We start from the raw sequence: 24,173 nt of genomic DNA, 5'->3' as shown, positions 1-24,173 counted from the left end.
GAAAAGAAAATTCTCGAATCAGTCAGGAAATCTTCTCACTACATAATAATGAAATTTTACAAATTTATGCCATTTATCTTGTGATCAGTGAATATAGAAGAATAGGAAATCAAGATTTTTCCTAGTATTGCGTGATTGAGTGATTGACGTTAATCTTAAAAAATACAATAGGTACAAATGCAAAATATATACCTTATCACGTGTTCGGCTTCAATGACTATTACCATAAGGGGATTTGCGTGTGTGTATATGTAGTAATCTCTGAAAACAAAATTATAAAATCAAAAAACAAATAAAATGATCGTAATAGCTGTTATACAGGATTTAACATTTTTTAACCTATACAAGGCACATATGACTGTAATTCCACTAGTTATTTGTTGTGTAGTTTAATGTTTACAATTGATAACTTTTCAGTATACCTAAATTGGAGAAATCTAAATCGTTGGGACAAAACCCAAGGAAAATGAACGCGATTAGCAAATTTGCAAATCGAAAAAGCTTCGGCGAACTGACAGGCAAATTACCCTCAAATTGAACGTGGGCCCGATCAGATGCGATGGCTCGCCTATTTCCTCTCCTTCGGTCCGTTTTGTTTCAATTTTCCATTGATCTCTCCATTATTTCCGCGGCATTGTAATTTATCGGCTTACTCATCCGAAAAACTATTCCCGATTGAAGCAAACGCACCAACCCACTAATTGGATATCGCCAGTCAAGTGGATATAACGAAGAGAAAAATTGCTGCTTAGCTCAAACTCAAACAAAAATTGAGCTTTTATAAAGCCAACTCAATCCCTCCTTTGTTGGTACTTTGGGGAAAACTGGTTAAAGCGGCGATTGTGTTTTGTGTCAGTCAATTATTGCGGCAAATTAAAGACGTTTTCTCTTTAATCAAACAACTTTCATGGAGCTGTGGGGGAGATGAAACTGAAGCGTGTCTAGCACGTCATTTACTCTCGTTAAATGCTAATTAGCCGCTAAAAACTGACGTGAGTTAAATTATCCCATCCAGAGTGTTGAAGTGCCCGCAGAGATTTACGAGAAATCCTGACGTGAAACAATACATACACTTATGGAAATTAGAATTTAGAATAATAGAATTGACACATTTTCGTCATGTACATATATGCACTCTCGTTAACACTTCTAACATATGGGGAGGTCAATGGACTTCACTATTTGATTATGACATATATCTCGTATATACTTACAAATGTATAGCAGTCATGTATAGCATTTCTGACTAGAGTTATGTTAAATTCCTTGGGACATATAACGTCCATGATATACATATGTGCATATATAACACAACACATGCATATACTGATTATACACACATAACACCGCGTATATATGATCACAAATCAGAAATATCTTGCATAATAATCAAATTGCCAATAATATTTGAAACCTTCGTTTACTCGAAATATTCGAAACTCGCATTTCAACTTCTGACACACAATCCGCGATAACACGCATCATAACTCCGATATCAATATCACACTCCACACACTAATCTGTAATATGTAATTAATAGGCCCCATCAATCACATGCGCAACTATTATATCTGCTTAATTAATTTCCAATAACAAACCATAAACTGCTAATGGGCCAGACACGTCTGATACAATTCACTACCGACCAATAGCTTGCATGGAAGGAGAAATTCTACCACAGACGCATAAACTGGATATTAATTTAAACCTATTCCAGATATGAATTTCCAGAAGGAGCCTGGATAATTATGAAAGCTCCCAGATCCTGGATATATATGTATCTGGACTTCGTCTTATTCCGTTTGCAGAGCGCGTTTCTCTCGAAAGCCCGGAGGCAAAACAAAAACTTCTAATGGGGTCACGTATAAGGGCAGCAATACTAAGCTTAGGGATGGTTTATTCATTCATATTTAAGGAAATCTACTAAGAGTGTCTTTACGTGCCTCTTGAATAAAAATTTGAATGAAGTGTTACGCAACTGTGATATTTTGGCACGTATAAAAGTATAACCTTATATATGAAACTCCAACAGATTATCTTTGATTCGTATTTCGCCTTTCTATGAAAATTTCTTTCATATCATACCAGATCACTCTAAAGAAACGAAATTATCTAATAATCATTTGTAATATTCATAATCTATTGATCATAAAGAACATTTTAATAACCATATTCCCATACCCAACTTTAGTAATTTTTCACTTATTGAAAGACTAACACTTGTAAGTTGTCGATCTCTTAAATTCATCTTAAGTGTAACCTTATATTGAAGTAAAGTTAAAAGTTACTAGTGAATCCACGAAAGCGATGTGGGTTCAAGGAAAAAGGGAAAAAGGATTGTGCAACCCGGAGACACGTTTTTCCAGGCTACATTCCCATGTGGGTATGCCTTCAAACATGCGCAATGATGTGGGTGTACCTACTTTGTATGCACAGATGCCTGATGAAGCCAATAAGTAGAAACACGTGTCGCCGAGTTGCCCAGCATCCCCTTTCCATTTCAACTTGAACAGGATTGGGAAAGTTAGTGGCATGTTGCGAACGTGCCACTAACTTTCCCTACTTCATGTTTATTCGCACAAACTTTTTCATTTTTATATTAAATATTCGTAATGTACTGATTATAAGGTACATTTCTATAACCAGATTTATATAATTAAAGAAAATAATATTCCAATTATTGAAAAACTTAATACTTGACACTTTTCAAAGCTTATTTAAGTTTTTCACCCAGAAATCCAATTTTTTGATAAAAACGTTGAATGTTTTGTTGAATACTCATAATTTACTAACCATAAGAGACAGTTCCACCCACAAATCCCTACACTTAACTTTGATAAATTTCCAAATACGTTTCCCAATTGGGAAACGTTCGGTTTAAAACATTTTCAAAATCTCAAAAATTGCTATCAAAATGGCCCCCGTATCGATTATTTAAACCAATTGCTCGTCAGATTGCCGAAATATTGGTGCCCAAAGTGTCGAAAAATTGGTGGCTCTCTTCTCATAAAGAGGTGTTATTTTCGAAGTAATCAACCCTACGTTGTCGCTGATGAGGTTCGGGATCTTTGAAAATACAATTTGGACCACGTTTATTTTAGAGGGACTTTAAAAAATTACGAAAATATATATCAATGCGATTTTGTATTTAAGATATTAAAAGATATTCCATATTGACTCTGGATACCCCATTTGAGTCAAGAGTTTTGGAAAAACCATACGAGGATCATTTTCGTTTATGCATCTGAAAATAAAATATTTCATCCAAACAATTCGCCATATAAGTACGGTCTCATGTTTCACGATAATTGGTCTCTGAACAAGGGCCAATATCACCCCGAAGCATCAAAATTCAATTGAGGACCACCTCTATGTCGAGTGGGTCCAACTAAGTCAATCAAGCAGTAATCCGTACACGTGAGAAGGACCTGTCGTTAGTTCGGGACTAATCGTGTTTACTCAACTAACACAGCCGAAATCCAGTGCTCAATTCGAAACGTTGTCGTAGTACCAATTTGCTTTTGCATTTCCCGTTGTCGTTTCATGGAAATGTACGTTTGCACGTATCCGGAGCGATCCAGCCGACTGCGCCAACGAGCAAATGAAATTTTCATCCGGACCGTCGGCGTTCCAGGATCCAGAAGTCGGCGGATGTAACGTAACGAGATTGGAAAGTTTGATTCTCGTAATTCCGCAATTATTGCCGCCTGAATTATTGTTTAAGCCAGAACGGAGCAGTTAAGGACAAAAATGAGTAATTGGAAGGTTTGCCAGTTTTTCGATCTCATAATGGTTTCCTTTCTTTTCAACTTCAATACGAAAATGCCCCAGCAAACAACGTGCGTTTGGCAAGTTTCAAGCTCCCCATTTCTACCTTGTATTGAAGTCATTAAATTCTTGAGAAATAATTACCTAGGCGGGTCCGACCGTGGGGCACTCGAAGAATGTGTGAAATGCCAGAAAAACCCATCCAGCAGATGTAGTTTATTAAACCTCTGCAGGAGTGGTATTTCTCGGAAAGCCAAAGGTCGCCTTTGGCCATTATGGCCCTCCCGAATGGCATCCGGCAACTTTCTAATTTGGTCTGAAGCTGCGTGCTAAATTCTCGTTGAGCACAGTAAAATATGCATCAACTTCATGCTTGTGCAATTAAACATACACCGCGAGAGGATATTCTAGCTTTATTGTTTCTATAGAACCACACCGTTGGTATTAAAGTTGTAAAACTCAATCGAAAACTTCTATAAACTTCTTTTATAAACTTCTTTTATGGTTATAATGAACTTGGTGTATTATAACCGCCTTCAGTTTTTATATGCAGTAAAAAGCAAAACTCGGCGAAATGGCATAAACGATATTCGGGGTGAAAAAATAAAGGAAATCTCAGAAAGGGCAGACAATATAGAAATAACACAAAACATTTATCTGCAGCTTGAAAAATGTTACCCTTTTATGTTGTCAGATCTGTTAGTCATATGCGTTGCATGATTGATGAGTTCATTGATAAAAAGAGATGATTTATGTAGAATAAGCTCGGAGAAGCTGTTTGGGAAACGAGTGGGAAATCGGGTTAAACTAATTTTACTTCTGGCGGGAGAGGGAGGCAAATAAATAACATAATAGTAATTTATATAACAAGGGCCTGAAGTAGGTCTTTCGATCCCTAGGCGATATTTGTAGTTAGACCACAAGGAGCTGCAAATTAACATTGAGGTTAAAGCATCAAGAGAGTGGGAAAAACCGGGTGTTTAATAGTGATAATAAATAATTCATAAAATACAAAGAACAGAAGAGAAACAACAATATTTGGAAATGCTCCAATGAAGAGGTTGAAGGGAAATGGAAGCGGAATTGCCTTATTTATCTTGTAAGGCAAAGAAGTTCGAAATGGTCCAGTTGTAACGATTATCTTTCCATCTTTCTTGAATTTGTTGCAATCTTTCAGTTTAATTGTGTAGTGGGTTAGTTGGATGCTTTATCTTTGTAATAAGTGTTAATGCAATTTGTTCCATTGCATGTATGTAATTTGTCAAGATTTCTCTCAGAATATGTCCATAGTCTAACAATAATTTGCAGATAGACTTTTTGTTCTTCTTTGTTGCAATTGTTCTAATGATCCATTTATATTTAGACGTTAACGATCGAAAATGTTTTGTCCGTTTAGTAATTCCTATTCTCCTATTTTGAACGTGTTTAGTTAATTTCAATTTTTTATCGATTGTTATCCCTTAGTATTTGAAGTAGTTTTTTTATTTAACTATGTAAATATCTGCTATTAACGTTAGAGATTTTACTTTAATTTGGTGATTTACGAGTAGAAGTTGGTTTTTGGTGGCATTTGGCGTTAGTCTCCATTTATACAGAGAGATCATTTAAATTTCATATCTAGTCAGTTATGAAGTTTGTTGAGGAGAAGAACGTATGTCGATAAAAGTAAATAAAGCAACATAACTTCACTCGGCTTCTTTATCAAAAATGAATTTTAACATCATTTTGTGGCATATGATCAAGCTAAGACCTACATTTTATCCTTTACTTCTCTTGTGTAAAACGTCACAACTGGCTAGATATGAAATTTAAATGATCTCATAGTAGAACCATGTCCTTATGTTGTCCGTTAGTGTTTTAAGTCTTTCTACCGCTTTCTCAGTCGATTTCTCATGTAGAATAAAAGTACTATCGTCAGCATAGCAGAAGTACTTCTTTTCGTACCAGGCGTATACCACACTTCCAATTGTGTTAATCAAATTTTGGGTTTGTTGAAGTGCTGAAAACACTGCGAAAGCCAGAGCAATTCCGTTCCATCTTCGCTGATTACACCAATAATATTTGTTTTTGTTTTGTACTATAATAGTTTCTTATATTTTTCCCAGTACGATTTTCCTTGACCCTGATCTATTTCTTAATATACTTCAAATCAACAACAAATGGCAAATTTAGAAAATCCTATCGAGCTTCATATAATTAGGAAGAAACCTACGGTAGTGAACTATGTCGTGATATTTCAATAATGGTTAAAACGTTACAGAAAAGTCCTATACTTAATTATGGGCGTACTAAGATACTTAACTCCGCAAGTTAAAATCAAAAATTTGCTTAGGTTACTACAACAGAGATGGTGAAGTGCAATAAGCCATACATTATTACATAATTGCAATGCTAAGTCCTGTGACTCAAATCAACCCTTTTTCCTAGAAAACGCGAACAACTGGAACTGCAACTGAATTTTTGATCCCTTTATCAACAACCCCAATGGTGGTCACTTCAGGGGGCCGTTTGGTGCACTCAAGACCATTAATCTTTTCCACTAGTATTGTCTTTCTCATTGGAACTGGACAAATTAGCAACGCGCTCCTACGAGTCACAATGCTCCTGCGATGAATACCCGGAATTATTGTTCCGATTCCGGGTGCTGTTTGTTAAATGGGGCTTGAATCAGTACAGAACTAAAAATCCGGACCCGGTCGCAGCAGTGCAGGGCCCTCAGCTCCCTATGCAGTAATTCTTGTTTCCAGCTGGCGAAGGATTAATTGAAATGGAAAAAGGGGTTCACAGTTCTATAGATTTGCTATTATAGGGCAAAGTTTGTTACTAAAACCGCTTTCTTTCGACTCATGATTTCGGATAAAAAGCATTATGATTTATGAATCACGTTCCTTCGCTTTTTTTTCAATCATGAATCATGTATGACAAAACAGTGATACCAATCCACAATTCCCCTGCTTTCAAGTAATTAAAAATGTCTATTTCAGAGGCACATGTAGGAGTATTGTTATGATGTTTTATAATCGCAATATCCGTTCTTTTGGCCTACCAAAAAAATCAAGGTTAACGGTAATGGTTCATAACTGAAAACTAGGAATCATGATCTCTTGATCAGTTGTTTCAGGGTTTTAGAGAGATTTATATCAGTTCAAACGCTAGTTTCGGTCACGTACAGAAACTTAAACGACAGACCTCAAAAATTCAAATATAATAATCTTGAAAAATCGCAAATGCCCTTAAAATTCATAAATGTTTTCCTACTATGTTCTATGATATTTTGGTCAAATACGCTTCTGGTTTTCAAACATCAAATGTGTGTGTTTAATGTGACATATTTAATTTGATTAAATCTTCCGAAACCAAGCTAGGGTAATATAAACTACAATGTTTTACGTTAAAATCCGTTAACAAGATTACGAGAGTGCTTGATCTGTTCTCGTCTTTGTTGTTAATGCTTCAGTATAATGTCTTATTCCATTTACGTCTTTCTCTTTTCTCTCTTTTTACTTTCTTCTTCATTTTGTCTTTCTGTCATTATCATTCTCCCAAGTTTTGTCTCTTATCAATATTAACCCATTGCCGTTAAGAGGATCCCAAGTACAAAAAGTTTCACTCCTATATATTTAATACAGACGGAAACTTTTTTAAATATGTACTGTAACCAAAACTCCCACTCAATGACGAACCATTTCGAGGTAAACCTAGTTAATACGGAGATAGATTACCGTCTTCCGTCAATGTGTATGGTGGGTTGCCTACAAGCAGGTGTTGTTTTCGACAGTATTGACTATTTTTACCCCATTTACAGTCAACCTGGCTATAAACTGTGGCACCCTTTTTTTTATTAATGTTACTGTAGTTTTGTCTCCATCACCTAGGAATTATTGTACATATTCATAACAAATTGTATGAAATAAATAATGATTCTTCGCCATTTTTTTTCTATTCAGTTTCCAATACCTCCCCCTTGATGGCTTTGTTGAAACCATATATAATCAATAATCAATCATTCCGCAAAACGAGCAAAAATATGCACTAATAAAAACGGTTAGGTAGATATACGAATATTTCAGAATATTCATCGGTATACATATCAACGGTAATACACATATTTTTAATTTATCTGCTCTAGAGAACTAACAAAACTGAAACAAACAACGATCTGTTTTCATTCGAGTACACGAAATTGAGTTTTAAACTGCCCATATATAATACATAGATAAATAATGGACACACGTGAAATAAATAAATATATAAAGAAAATTTACAGAAAATAATATATTTATCATTTTCAGTCTTTATGATAAAGTTCAGTGAACATCTGGGGAACAAAAGCTTTATTAGGAACATTATTGCAGGAGTAAATAAAATATGAACATATGGTAAAGATTCATTAAGTTTTACGATGGCAAAAGGATGCGAGTTATGACGTCGCATTTAATTCTACAGAGCAAGGAAAAATGCCTTAAGGGCTGCGAAGTTAATTACACGGAAGGCTGACAGCGACCCTAATTCACTCGGACAAGAGTTATCCGGGCGGAGCCATAAAATATGAAATCGCAGGAATTAGACAATTTGTCATGTAATTTAATTATGTCCGGGGATAACGGCAGCCCTTAATACGGACATTATGGCACAGACGGCGGAAATTTGAAGAACAGACTATAACCCTGACCGAGATTAATTTTGCCAGGGTTAGTTTAGGCTAAATCGTTGTTCTGGGAATTTACTAATATGACAGTTACTTAACCAGATCGTCAAAAAACCCTTAAACAAAGAAAGTAAGGAAACTAAACATAGTCAAATGTCATTAATAGATTAATTAAATCTAAAAACAGCAACATCTGCAAGTTCGCTAACGCATTTCCAGAAATAATGAGACATGCTTAAAATCTGACACGAAACTATTTCAGGAAGATTAAGAACGCTTTCGCTTTGGATGGATGCCGATCCAACGTTTCCCCGATAGATGATAAAGCTGAAGGCAAGTTCGAGCAGAGATGCAATCGAATGTTATTTCAAAATTATGGCCGTCCGTCAAAATACGAGGAAATGATGTATTGGAATTACATGCTTGAAATTGGCTTATGAAATATTTAGTTTTGGTTTTTGTGGAAAACAGAAGTCCAGAAAAAGTCCCAAAATAAGAGAAAATTTGATCAAGGGTGTTACATCCCCTACATAGACTTATGTGAGGTTCTGCTTCAAATTACATCCTCAAAGGCCCCGAGCCTTCAATTGAAGCTACCTCAAAATTTTCTCTTTCATCTACATTTACAGTTACTACCTTTTACCCTGTATGTCTAATATGAAATTTTATTCAATGCCTGAAAGAGCAATCATTTTTCCATTATTGGTGATATGTATTCTTATTTCACCTTAGATATCTCGATCTGTTTCACGAAAAATCGATTAAACGAACGATATGTTTTGATAATGCAACAAGGAAATTGCAACACTTATTTAAAAAGAAATGTAAAGAACGAACTGAAATTTTAACTTTCAGCATACTGTATATTTCCCAAGTTTTCATTCAACTTTCAAGTGAGGCATGTTTGCACCAATGGTCATTGTTTTCGTGTAGTATCTCCAGTTCTCCGATTTTTCATGATTAATGAATTGCCCTGTATATGTGAAGTAAATACAGATATTAGAGTTTGGGTATTTACCTATTTCAGTACTGTCTTTTTTATCTTCAACATGGCTTCGGTTGTGAATATTTGCGTCTTGTTGTATCTTGGGAAGATGCCTTTTTTTCCTCTTCAGATTGTCCGATTTTTAGGCTATGTAGGCTATATGCTTCCGTGCTTTTCTCTGGATGGCTTTTAGATGTCCACTTTGGTTGTTTTTATAAAGGAGTAAAAATCAGTATCCTCCTGAGGCTCAAATTCAGTATAATTAGTTTCCTGAATCAGCATCCGATTTCAGCAGCTTATCAATGGAGTGAATCTTACTTGATGACCTTAGGATCCCATCAATAGTCGTCGTAGATCTCTCAAAAACTTGAATTTTGACCTTTTCTGTCTTCTCAACATAGACGTAGATCGTTGACGATAAATGTTGGGAGCTTTAAAAACTCCTATTAGAACTTTTTAAGCACAGGAAGTGCCATAGACTTTTTAAGAAATGTATATGTACTTCCTTAGCCAACTCGACCGTTCCGAGCCGATTCAATGCGTATGCTGCTTCAGCTATATCGCAGCACTTCAAATTTAGCGGTGGTGAAAATTGCTTCTCTCCAACTTCGAAAATTACATCTTAATATGCACTCTTTAACACTTCAAAAATACTAGCACGATCTAGGGCCTGTTTATTTCGAAACATAACACTATAATTAATTCATAAAAACATGGAAGGAAACCCAACGTTTGCCAATCTACAAACGGTTCGTCGAATACTTCTTTCCTATTGATATTTTCCATAATTTCCCCTTCGGGACGATCAAACGCATCTCCCTCTCCTTCCACATCATATATTATTTTGCTTTAGGTTGAAGAACACATCATAAATAAAACAAGCCCGTTCCCTTATCAAAGTTAACTTTAAGGAGAAATATTAGGAAATAAATCCAGGAACAAAAGTCAGCCATGCGAATATTCCGCGATTCCTGATAACAAAGCCACGTGGGAGAGGACCCTTTCCTTGGGAAAACGTTGGGACAAAAGCTGAATTTCTAGAAAAACAAAGGACTAGTCAAGCGACCCCGAAATGAAATAAAATTGATTTATGTTGTTTCATTAGGGAAATATTTTTTGGAAACGATTTTTTTTTTAGCCACTCAATGAAGCATTTTATTCAATTACCAAGAAGAACAAGTTGTAAAAGTCTTGAAGAGACTTTCTTTGCTGACTCATGGCACTTACCAAATCTCCATCGACGGAAGAAATGAATGCAAAACGTTTCTTAGAAACAATCGGACATGGTTTTACTTTCATTTAAATACCAACTTGACCAGTATCAATTAAAACGTTATTCTCGTCATAATCATCACCGGTTTTGTAGTACCCAAAATTCCTTGTCGCCTCCTGAGCTTACGAGGGATTATGCTAGATGCAAGATTGAGGCAGTTTCCTAAATTTCCATATTAATTAATTCCTGTAGCGAAATCAATTGAGCACATATTAAGTCTGGCGATATGCAAATTTCGACTGAAACTCAAGGAGATTTGGATGGCTGATGAAATAAACACGAAGTAACATCGCTTGGATACTAATAACGTTCTTAATCATTCGCAAGTGGTTTCAGAAGATAGGAAAATCTGGTTGACATATCAACGCTGTTATAATTTCTTATTGCAACATGAAAGAATCACTATTGATGAACCACAGATCACTAGGAAGTATTCACAAATGACTTCTCTTTCGAGTCGTCCTTAACACCAACTTTAAATAGGTTTAAGCGTCAACTTTAAATGGGATTCTTTCTTTTGAATTCGAAAACATCCCCTTATTAGATAAGCATCTCCCGGCAACTTATTTTCATTTTCCCCTCTCCCTCGGTTCCGTTCGCCAATAAAGACTTCGATTAATATTTAAAGTTTTGATTCTCATTTACTCAAGAAAGTCAATATTAACTTTCCTTGCATTCGGCTGCAATCTCTGCCGCTTTTTAAATAATGAACTCGTCTATTTATGAGCGATCTGTTGCCGAAGTTTTTAGTTTTTAAAAGTTCGGGGAAAACTTAAATGTTTCGCAATAAGTTCGCCCCGGAGATCCATTATTCCCAATACAAGTATCGATTTCCATAACAACTTCGATCCCATCTTAAGTGAATTCAAATTGATTTAGCTTGTCCACGAGCCCATTAAGCGCCTCCAGTGTCCTCTAATCCAATAACCGAGACAATAAATAAAGCAATTAAGAGAGCCAGAGCTACATGTGTTTGCTCTAATTAGATCGTGGGGACTCTATTTACGTCGAGAAAGTTACTATCTCTGTGTAATGGTGTAGTTCGCCGCACTGAATGTGTTTCCATTATAGCGTTTATCGGATCGATATAGTAAAAAGGTCCGAGATTTATTAGATTGGCCAGATTACAGGGAGGAATTAAAATTAATATCTCCAAACTAGCAGTTTGGGAGACCTCAAGCCGAGCCCCAGGCGGCTAAAATACGGCTGTATATAGTAGTTTCGAATAATGTTTTTGTTTCGAGTTTGGGTTGAGGTTCGAGATTTCCATAAGTCCACGAAGGAATTAGGGATTTGATGACATTTGCGAAGAAACGGTATTAAATTTCCGCTTTGGTATATTCCCTTTATTTTAAATAAATATCTTCTAAGTCTTCGGACGTCAATATTGAGCTTTGGGAATTTAATACTGGACCCATATCGGTTGATTAGACCGAAAAATCAGCACCTCAAAAATTTCGAAAATTTCCAAAAATTTTTCAGAAATTTCAGCCACGATATTTCATAGTTTTAGTGTTAATATGTTAAATGTGAAGATTACACTGGAGGATATCTGTTATTATGATTCCCAACTATTTATTTAAATTCTGATTTTTGAGCGATTTGTTCCTCCGTTATAATACACAATTTCTTCAAAAGAACCATGTTTGTTTGGTCCTAATATCATTACAGTTGAATTGCGTGACGACATTTTGATATTAATTTCTGAAAATATCTCAGTCATCCGGTGTATTATGATTCATCTCTGTTATAAGGTCATCCACTCTGGAACCACGTATTATCAGGACTAAAGCCGGAGCCTCATGCATCCGATTTCCGACATCTGATGTTCAAAAATACGTTTCCCTAATTAACTTCTCAAAAATCAGCTTAAAAATCGTAGAAATTCAAGAACAAAAAAAATTAACAAAAAAATTAGGAAAAATGGTTATACTTGGATAGCATAATAAAAAAATTAAGATTCTCTGTGGAATAGGACAAATCCTTAATTTCAGAAGATTGAAGCCTATTACGCTATGTGCCTCATTCCAGCTTTGCGTTTAATTAATACAAGCACCCCCAAGACCGACTTAGATGCTATTAGATCCCGTCAGTTCGGTTCATCTCAAGTCAATCAAACACAAGAAGAAATAGACAATGTCAACGGCAAGTATGTTCGACCTGCAGAAAAAATATCCAACCAGCACCACCAGCCGCGTCTTTTTTGCTGCATCTCCACCAGATCTTTCAAAATGTATAAAGTCAAAGTAAAATAAGAATGTGTTTTTTCGGATTTTGGAAGACAGAAATAGGATACATAGAACTACGACTAATGTCCTCCGCATAAATTTTTATACATTTTACACTCAATAGTCGTAAGTTCAAACCGGTGTGAGTTATGGCAAAATAGCTTGTACATTCATAACTTAGTTTTTCAAAACACATTGGAATATCAAATTTAAGATGTGTCAAAAATTTTACTTTCAGATTTGACGAGAATATACTTCTGATTTTTTCTAAATATGGTTTCCAATTTCTTCACTAATTCACTGACAAACGTGGGAAAATTTTAGTCTTATTCATGGTTTAAACATTCACAGCCTATTAAAATTCCGAGATCACGCCCCTGGATAGATACTTGGATATTTATATGAAAATTTTAAGGAAAATAGAGGAAAGTTTAGGCTCTAAATACCTCGTTAAATATATGCATCAAAATCGGTAGCTTGCCTCTTAACGACGACACAGGCATTTCCTCATTCAACTGTTTCGTCTTTCTTTAGAGATTTATTTGCAAATTTACGGGAAAATAAAGGAAAGTTTGGATATTTAATATCTACAAAAAACAGTGGCGTAGCTGACAAAATTATCATTATTATATAAATTTCCCGTTTTAAATATTTTGTGTGCCTCTTTTAAAATCAACCTGAACACGTTTCTGGTTGACTTTCTGGGATTACAGAGGCGTTATTTATACCCAGTAAAAGGGGTGCCAAACATTTTTTTTCGTAAGGCTACTTGTAATTTTGTGGAAAATGTGAATTATTTTAAAAGCATCTCAAAAAGAGGGTGTCAAACTACGCTTCCTATAAATCCGTCGATATAATAATAAAAAACTAGTAGAGTAAAACATAAATTTTTGTCATCAAATAGCGATATATCTCTCTCTGGCCATTTCCATCGGTAATAGAAAATATTTACCATTTCGCGAACAGGAATTTCCAAATTATTTATTTATTGACTTACGGATCGTTGGACCCACATCCCGCCTAATTACAGCAATTTTTAAATAAAACATATTCATTTTATTTCATTTGCATATTATTTATTTACCCATTGCAGGCTCCCTCCAAGTCTAACCCAATTCCGATTGGTCCGACCGTTTATTTGCATTTCACTCAGTTAATGTGATTTTTAGTAGCGCACGTTTTCGATCTATTATACTTTACTATTATATCCAATTTAAATTAACCGATGAAATTTAATCCCATGGTATAATAACACGTCGTAATCGACAAAAAAAGTGTAAATTATTATAACACAGACCTTGAACCGTAAGTCAAAAAAAAAACTCTAATTTCAAGACGAATAATTCACCAATCTTGAGCCATTTTTCTCCAGTTTGCACGCCGCTATTGCTCAGGAAGCTTAAATTGCTTAACCGCGAATAATGAGGTTCAATTGTGAGAAAGTAAAATTATTCTTGGGCAATCAAATTGAGCTCAAAGTGACCTAGGAGTATTCGGGTATCATGTAGTAATGCAATTCAGTGACAAAAGTAATGGGGTTAAAATTTATTCTGGAATATAGGGTTGGTTCAGGTTAGTTAGGAATTTGAAGAAGTGAACTAAGGGTGAAATACTCTTCTCATAACCGCGCTACTACCGTTTCATCGAGTCGAATTTAAAATTTGAGATACGCTGTATTGCAAAAACTCTGAAGACAAATACGTTAAATTTTTAGTTTTTTTTAATGATTTTTTGGATTGTGAAATTTTTTTTCAAAGGGTTTGATGGAATGGGCATCAAGAAAAAATACAGAACATGAACAATATCCAATACCTTTTTATAATTGCACATAGTGAAATATTAAATTTCCTGGCGGGTTGTCTTTGACGAAGAATGCCTTACTGAGGGCATCGATCGAGGAATCAATCTTTACCAAGTACATTATCCAATTTAGGGCACAAAGCCTTACTAAAAGCTTTTAGATGTGTACAGCCAAGTTTGCGTCGTCGTCTTGTTTATCTTTTATAATGGATCAGTTCGTCGGTACGGCATATGTCAGCCCTGTCCGTAATCCCATTCCATTTCCACACTGGACGCAATTTATTTTTCCAATTTCCCCCTCGATGATAAGTGATTGCGTTGCTCGCCGCAAAGTTCCATTTGGAAATGGAACCGATATTGTTTCGTCGGTTTCGGTCAGCGTGACAACCCCTCAATGGGTTCCAGTGTATTTAGAGGATTTGCGGCTCGTAAATTACAAACATGTATTGAACGCCACCGCGTATAATTCGGGCGGTTTTCGATGCGGTAACTCGGGTTAATGCGAAGCGATTTGATTCCAAGTAATTATTCGATTAATTCAAATAAGGGGAATTAATTGAGATTTTCAGAATGCACAAACAAGTGCTTTTCTTATTTATAATAAATCATTCGGCTACATATGGCGAGTGAAGGGAAGGCGTCGAAGGCAAACATTGTTTCACCAATATTGGAAACTAAAAGGCCGTGACTAGCTGCGGGTTTTTCAATTTTCCCTCTGACATAAGTGATGTTTACAACTGAGGAATTTTCCACTGTAAACCGAAAATGAACATCTGCCAGTCGCGGCAAGAAGTGAAACTTTTCTAATTTGAAACAGTGAAGCATGTTTGTGGGCTCTATGAATGTCAAATTTATAACCTTGCAACACCTCTATCATTAGAATTCGATTTTTACAAACAAAGTTTACGAAGAATTTCAAAATTCTTTATGAAAAGAATTCCACATATATTCTAATGCCCTAAAGAAAGGGGTAAATGGACTTAATCAATCAATCTCAAATCTCAATCAATACGGCCAGGCAACCAGTAATACATGCCTATCAACTAATCTTGCTAAAGCGCTCCCTAACAGCGAGTAGATGGATAATTTCACAATGTTTCACAAATGTTGACTCTGTTTACTTCTAGGAGAACGAATCTTTAATTTGCCTTTATTGATTGCATTTTAAGTCAAGTGACACTTAAAATTCGCAGGCTTATAAAGATTGTTCAGACCAATGTATTCAGACCAAAATCTTTTGACAATTGAAGGTTTTCACATTTTTTCAAAAATCGAGTAAACTGATGCCCCATTTTCCTGGATTTTAAATTCTTTCAGCTTCAAATTGTCTCTTTTTTGAATCACATAAAACACTAACTTTACAAGTTTATAAAGATCATTCAGAGATATCTACCAGAATGATTCGACCCTTCTATATTTGACCATTTTTCCAAAGAAATTAAAACCTCGTTTTCCTGGTTTTAGGCCAGTTCACAGTCAAGCTCTGTACATCTCACACCTTTAAATTTCATTGATTTAACTGGCATTTTCAGACCAGTATTATTTTGCCATAATTCTCTCACTTTAGTCTGAAATTATTCCAATAAGCAAATGAAGCAAACATCCACATTGGTAGCTAAAGCCTTAGGCCAACCGGGCGAGGATGCACTAAATTGGATTAGACGAGATCTGTTTACCGAAAATAAGTTAACTATCGACGTTTAATGGCTTCGGCACTGCCGAACAAGTAATTTCCATTATCGCATTTATTGGAACAATATTAGCGGAGCAATCCCGGTTTTCGTGAGAGGAGCATGGAGGGGGGGGGGGGGGGGACAAAGCAGGGGACCGTTATTATTAGTCCCTTTCGCTGCTGCGGAATGCTGGATAACCCGGCCCTAATGTCTTAATGGGTTGCTGAATCCTATAATGGACTCCGGAAGATGTTGAGCCTAATTTGAAATAAAATATAGTTTCTCTTAGTGCATTTGAGAGGAAGTATGGAGAGCGGAGGAAGAAAGCTTTAAAATTTGGAGAAAGGGCATTTGGTTTGAACAACTGTGATAGAAAATAGTGAATGAAGTGTGTGGAGTGAAAGGAGGGAGTTTTACTCCTCTACACAACGAGTGACAGTATGGACCATGAGAGTACGTTTACTGTATGTACGTAAAACAAATTTCATAAATCTTTGATGCTTTGCTTTACAAGATGGATTACTTTATATATGAAGTATGAAGCATTTTACCTATATTAGAACGTTCACCTTCGATTCTATATAGAATTTTCCTGGCGTAGTGAGAAAGTAGGATTATCGAATTTACCGCTTAATTATAATTAAAAGCGATACAGGATGTTTCAGTATTAACCAAAAATAGCAAAAACTAAAAAAAAACTTTAACACCCTGTATAGAATTCCTTATTACCTTACTCTTAGGTTACAAGATGGTCAAGAATTACTGTAAGAAGACATAAAAGGTCACAAGTTGTATGAAAGAATACGCTATACCGAACATAAGAAAATAAATGGTAACTGTATCTTGCATAACGCGGCATACCAATATTTTTATTTTCTTAAATTGGTTAAAGTTACAAATATTTTGCTGTCTCCCAGTTTTACTTAGTATCGTATCGTTTGCATTGACGAAATAGCTTAGTGTTAACTTCCATTTAAAGGTTGATTCTCACTATACATTCGGTTTCCGTCTCATATCCATTCCATATACACACATATGTACATTGCATACAATTTGATACTTTACAATTGATAGAACTTGAGAGATATAAACGGAACAGAGAAATGTGCATACACTCACAATTTAATACCGTATACACAGGTACATAGAGATTAATTTCTCTATGGAATAACTTCCGGAACGTTTACGGACCAAATATGGAATGGAAAAGGAATGTATAGTGAGAATTAACCTTTACCCGGAACCTGGGGAAGTGGGAATGATATATTTAAAGAAATATATCAATTTGTTCTCAGTAAAATTATAATATAAACTTTTGTAACCGATTTTTCACTATTTAAAAAATGCCCCAATTTAATATGCCTCACGAATGCCATACCAAGACATCTATCATTGGATAAAATAATTAGTAAAAATTACTGATATAAAATCCGGGTGCACTTATCCAACCGTACTGTAATTCAATTTTGGTCAATTTTCCACCCGACACACTTGAGAGCATTTGCTGGTAACCTACATATGTAACCATAATTCTGGCAGACTCGAAATACAAATCAAAGATGAAACATCAATCAAAAATATTAAATCTGAAAGCTCAGACATTGATTAACAAGTGGGAGATTTGAAACCGTAGTTGGAGAATTTTGGATTGATGTATAAAAGAACGAGGTGACACCAAAAAAGGTGATACAAATCGAAATTGTTAAATAGTACCTACGTTAAAAAAAATCCAATAAAAATTCCTTCGAACATTTTAACCTCCGCTACACTTCGTCAATTCGTGTCGTTATACCGTTCTCCAGGAGCACGGGTAATTTTATTTTGGAATTAAGTTTCAGCAATGAATTACAGAAACGGTTACAAATGGACGTGACGATTGTCTAAGGTAATTGAATAAGCATACATGACATGATGCCTCACAGCTAACGCGCTTTTGTTAAAGCACGACGGTAGCTATCAGACGGTTGTTAAAATTACCATACCAGGTAAACAGTACACGTGAGATTGTAATGTAATATAAAACTGACAACATCAGGGCAAAGTTTTCTTGGGACTAACGGGACTAAGCAACTACAAACACCACAGCTGATTAAATTCGATGCTAGTGTATAGCTTTCGCAAAGAAATAGGTCCCTGATTAAAGTGCACATAAACAGTATTTCACAGACCTACTTAACAAACGATTTTGTGAGGGTTATTGTTCATTTTTCATATGTAACTAAAATCACATTACAGAAAACAATTGAATAAGGAATAAGGATATCATATTTGTTTTAAAAATAGTGAAAAAATCTGCTACATATAATAAAAGTTGAATGAACTCTTCAAAACGGAGGTGGTACCACCATAAGACGTGGAGGTATGCAAATGAATATTAATTCACAATGAAAACATTAGTTTAGTCTGTAATGTTACAAAAAATGTGAATTTGGTACGTGAGTAGGTATTAGGTGGATTTAAAGGTTGCAAAAATAAAGCTGGGGAAACTTTCTATTTCTACTCAGTAGTAATCTCGTTAAGACCCTAAATTTCAACGTAATGCGGCTTATTTCGTTTTATTATAATATCTAGTCCCGTTGCATACTCAGCCAAAAGGTAACCAATTATATTATTTACTTTCATGCGTAAATTGCAATTTAATGATTTAGCATGTCCTTATAATAAGGTCGTAATTTTTTAGACAGTGATCTATATCTCGGTTTACTTTTATTATTTAATAATAAATTGCACAAACATGACAGAAGCAGATATAAACAAGCAATTGGAAGCCCAAACACCTATTTTTTCAAATATTCCAAATAAGAAGCATGAAGAGTAAAATCACATCGTTTTAATTGCAACCTCAGGCCCTCTCAGCGAAACGAGCGTAACTAATATCATCTTCATTATACTGGGTGTCCAATCCTGAACATAGAAGATTAACATGGGAAATCAGTTTTTATTTTTATTGCGCCTGTACGGATTATCTAATTGAAAAACTTTAACATGAAGATAATAACTCTCAAGACCGGCCATCATTCCGCAATTTTTCAATCTTCTACTTGAAGTCGTTTTGGCTCAAAACGCCTTTAAATTTTAAAAATTTTAATGTCCCGCGAAACCGTTCGAGGTCACTATTGGTCAGAGTCAAGGTCAGAATTAAGCAAACACAAAGTCACCAACAATATAAGCGTAAAAACCTTATATTAAAGGAACTTTCTCTTTTTGCTAATTTCTAAGCAATTTTTAACTTATTTACGAGATAATTCAGTGAAAAGTCAATGGAAAACCTGAGGATAATTATAATGTAATCTATAGTAAATAAAGTTTCTTATCAACCTATGGTAATAACACAAAGTTATTTGAGAGTTATTTGGAGCCCAACCATAACATATATCTTCTATCTCACTCAAGATTACGCAGAACATTCAAATTTTTGAAATTTGTAAACGTTTTGAGCAAAAATCGCAAACAAAATATTAGAAGATTGGAAAAAAATGCGGAATGATGGCCGGTCTTGAATACTTTGGTCTCCATGTAAAAGTTTTTCAATTGGATAATCCGTGCAGGCATAAAAATATAAAAGCATATTTCCTATGCTAATCTCCTATGTCCAGGGTTCGCCTGGACACCCAGTACGTACTTAGATAGTCAGATATATTTTCTTATAATAAAGCATGAACAGTAATGTAAGTCGCAACACTATTGTTTATTCTTCGCCCAGATTGGATTTACATAATCATTACCCAATCCTTTGTTTCAGTTTCGACCCACAATACAATCTTGTTATAAAATATAAGTAAACGACCATTACTATGTAGGATGTTTGAAAGTCTAATAGTCGTTATGATGACTAAACCAGAGAATACACATGTACTGAGTTACCATACGGGAAAATACATTTTAGTCATTTAGACTGAACCACAAGAGAGATTAGAATGTAATATGTAATGAAGTAGTAGGGAAAGCTAGTAGTTAATGAAGAAGTTAAATATTCTTTCAGTTTGCTTCTAAGTATTAATTTTCAAAGGCATAAAACCATATTGTAGGTAAGAAAAATTCTGGAAAAAATAAAAGTGTTGGGATTCTGATGGGAGCAGTTTATTGACGAATTTAAATTAAGATGGATACTCTTTTTAAGCTTGAGCAAAAAAGAATGTTATTCCTATACTACTGTCTCTTGCTTCATCGGTTGCTACTATCTATCAATTTATATTATAAGAGAACTGGAGGGCTGGCAGCAGCCATAAAAATGAGCAACTTGGGGAATGGCTTCAATGCAAAAAGACAAGGGTCAAGGTAAGTAAATAATCGAGTACCCAACTGTAATAATAAATAGATTTGTGACTATGAACAGTTTTTACTCCAAAAAATATTTTTTTGTTCAATTGAAACTCGGCTTGAAGTCACTTCGTATCTATCTCATTTATTCATAAATGACATGAATATGGAGATATGTTTAATGTAAATGATGAACTGCATGGATCATGAACTGAATAATCAATCAATATTAAAATTTATATGAGAAGTGTAAGAATATATTCAGAAGCAGTGAGTCTGGAACGGACGCCCTAGTGAGCTTCTTTCTGTAATACCTACCAAGATATCGGATTCCTATACTATTTCAATTATCACCCTCATAAAGTTAGGTATTAAATTTATTACCATCTCAAGTCTTATCTTCTTTCAGTAATCTCTAAATCTTAATACTTATATTCTTAAATATATTATAAACAATAATTATAACTTAACTATAATAACAATTCCAAAACCCCCAGTTTGTGTACTTACGTTCTGAGTCGTTACGTGGAACGGAAGAAAACACAACAATGAATAATGGTAAGATTTTAGAGGTCAGCGTATGAATTCACCATTAGAAAGTGCAGTGCATCAAAGATAACCCCTCAGCCAAAAATCATCAAATCAAAATGAGGATTGAATCTAATTTTTTTACAATACTTTTTAAGCATAGTGCCTTGCCATTATAATATAAGAATCATAATTAGAAAGTGTTAACTGAAAAAGGTCTTCCCTAATAATGTAATAATCTTTAATTAGAACATTAACAGCTGAGGTATCTACGTTAAAAAATCGTTTCGTGCTAAGACTTACCTTAGGTTGAAGATTCTGGTTTCTTTGGAGAGAAGAGAAGACAATTCGAGAGGGTCGTAGTCGTAAACAAGACCACGTTAGGTTGTAATTAATCGAAAGAGCACCACGTACTAACACAATAGAAGCTATTCGCGAACTGAGAAAAGACTGAAAATTGAAAACTTCATCAGAGAACAGCTGATTCTCTGACAGCTGTCAGTGCCACATATTGACCGTATTAATTTGGAGTCAAAGAGTTGTTGGATTAGCAATCTGTCTCTCTTATACCTATCACTGAATACAGGGAAAGACAAACAAATCCTCACAAACTGGGCTTGAAAGAGAATAGATCCACAGGCGACTATGGGAAAATCCGGAGTTGTCACATTAGGAAGTTTTACTTTCGTTTTTGTATTTTAATATTGACGAAATGATAAAGGTAACATTACTGTTCATTTTTCGATTTACTTAAACCCTATCCAGTGGAAAGATATAGCAAATGTAAACATCATGTGACCCTTGGTAGCATGTTTCATTAGTTACAAATAGTTTACAGGATCGCATTTGAAATGGATAAAAAATGTCTCTGTCTCTGAAAACGTGACTATTCAAAAATGTAATAACTCAGTATTATGAGTATTCTTGTACTGTAAATTATACATAATATAAATAAAAAATAAAATAAAACTTTCGTTAATTTTTTTTTAATTTAAATTACTCTCAGTACGGCCCTGACAAACTGCATCTTTCTATTGAACATACCAAAATAATAAAACTGGTAACCATACTATAGTTGTTCTACGCATAATCTTTGAACTTTTACGAAAAGCAGTGGCATAGCTTGGCAGTTTTTAATTTTCTACTCTCATATAAAACTTAATCATTATTTGAGACATTTTTCACCCTCGGCAATCTGCAGCTGTTAACCACTCAGTTGTTTTAGACTCAAAATTCAGTATTTAAAATGGAAATTTAAGTGTCAAAATATGCATAAATTGAGAGGTGTAGAGCTTGCAAATTTCCAACGCAATAATTTAGCAAATGTATTCTCAGGAATACGTAAACCGAAATAATTTGTGGGGGTTTAACATATTTTTGAATGAGAAAATTAAACTATATTAGATCAATCCAGGATTATTAGCCCTATATGGGGATGATTTCACTTTCTAACAAGGTAATGCACCTACAAAAGCGATTTTGAAGTTTTATTATGGGTTTATAAAAGCCCTGATTTCAATCGCAAGGGTAATCTTTGAGCAGAAATGGTAAACTATATTTTAAGGCAAGATTTCTGACCACGAAACTATGAAGAACTGGTCAAAAGAATATACGAAACTACTAACCTACTTACCAATGCAAAAAATACAAGAACCCTGTTATCAAGGATGGCTTATCATTTTCAAACAATCATCCAGAACAATGGTGAAACTACCAATTAATACTAAAACTATATAAATATTTTTTAAATTTAGTTTTTAGTTTAATTTTTAATTTAATAAGATCAAATATAAAACCTGGAAAGGTGAGAGTCTAAAGATAAACACCTAGAAAAGAATCTCTTAATAGATTAGAAGTTAGAATAATGCTTATCCCAGAAATTTATGGCCACTACTGTGCCTCTAGTTATTTTAAGGCCCAATGAATCAAATCTAAATGATCAATATTTTTAAAACTAACCAAAACTCTCAAGAAACTTGTGAAGGATTGTTAAACCATACTAATAAATAAATTATCAATATTTGCAAAATTTGAGGAGATTAAAGGCAAACTTCTTTTGCGCTTCTCAGGCAATAAAACAAATGATCTAAAAAACAATTTATTTGTTATTACTTTACAGTGACAGGTCTTCGAAGGAAGATTCGTTACTCCTGCTGAAAAAATAACCACTCATTACTTATAATAGGAACAAACCGCTCTCCAATGAAATAAAACATAAACACGAGTTATAAAAATGTAATTTTATTTCGGAAATAAAAAAAATTATTTACCCTAGCCCGATACAAAATTTTTTTTAGTGTAGACCCTAATAGAATATATATACAGAACAAAAAGCGTTTGAAGTTAAAAAAGAAAACTTTACTCACTAAACGATTATCCATTACGATATTAGCATATCACAGAGGAGACATTAGACTACGTATATTCCTACTACTAACGACAAAAGCTGGTTGGGAATAGTGAAATAACGAAACTGAAAGAAAAATAAATAGCTGAATAGCAGATTAAATGGTGTTTATACTTGACGCTTCTGAAATGCAATTACGTTGCACTTTTATGTTAAAATAAACATGCGAAAAATTCTTTAAACTTAAACACATAATAATCTCTATATAAATGACAAAAATGCAACTGAAGGCCCTAAAATGGCAACTATACTTTGTAATAAAACTGTAGATGTAGTTAGGAGCAAAAAATTCGTAATTAAATATGACAAGGCAGAGATGTTCCTAAAGAAACTAGGATGGAAAATGAACCAAAATCCAAAAAAAAAATCGCATTCCCCAGGAATCTTGTCACGAACCGAGAATATTGCACTTGGGTGTCACAATGTCCCTGTACATGGAAGAATCCCTTATCACGAATTTCTGCTCCCTAAGAAACTAAATAATGGGGAATGGGTTCATTGAACACATCAATTAATACTAAAAACAAACCTTAAGTTTAAACTTAGCAATGTCATTTATCGAACTGTAAATACGAACTAAGCGAATCAGTCAAATGTGGCTCT

General features: G+C 34.6%; 1 protein-coding gene across 2 annotated transcripts in view; it reads right to left on the bottom strand.

Annotated features, from left to right (window-relative positions):
- Tpst (tyrosylprotein sulfotransferase) overlaps nt 1-21,596 on the bottom strand; it is a 103,138-nt gene extending 81,542 nt beyond the window's left edge. The window contains exons 1-2 of one of the 2 annotated variants that reach the window (XM_066397288.1): nt 21,467-21,596; nt 193-261 (exon numbers count right to left, since the gene is read on the bottom strand). The gene's annotated coding sequence lies outside the window, so the exon portion shown is untranslated. The remainder of the gene's footprint in view (nt 1-192; nt 262-21,466) is intronic. The other variant, XM_066397289.1, reaches the window with a different exon arrangement.
- Between the last annotated feature and the right edge of the window lie 2,577 nt (nt 21,597-24,173).

The sequence above is a fragment of the Euwallacea similis genome, chromosome 14 (assembly GCF_039881205.1).
Source record: "Euwallacea similis isolate ESF13 chromosome 14, ESF131.1, whole genome shotgun sequence".
NCBI lineage: Eukaryota > Metazoa > Arthropoda > Insecta > Coleoptera > Curculionidae > Euwallacea > Euwallacea similis.
Note: the sequence above shows the minus strand (reverse complement) of the source record. Positions and strands in the feature narration are given on the sequence as shown.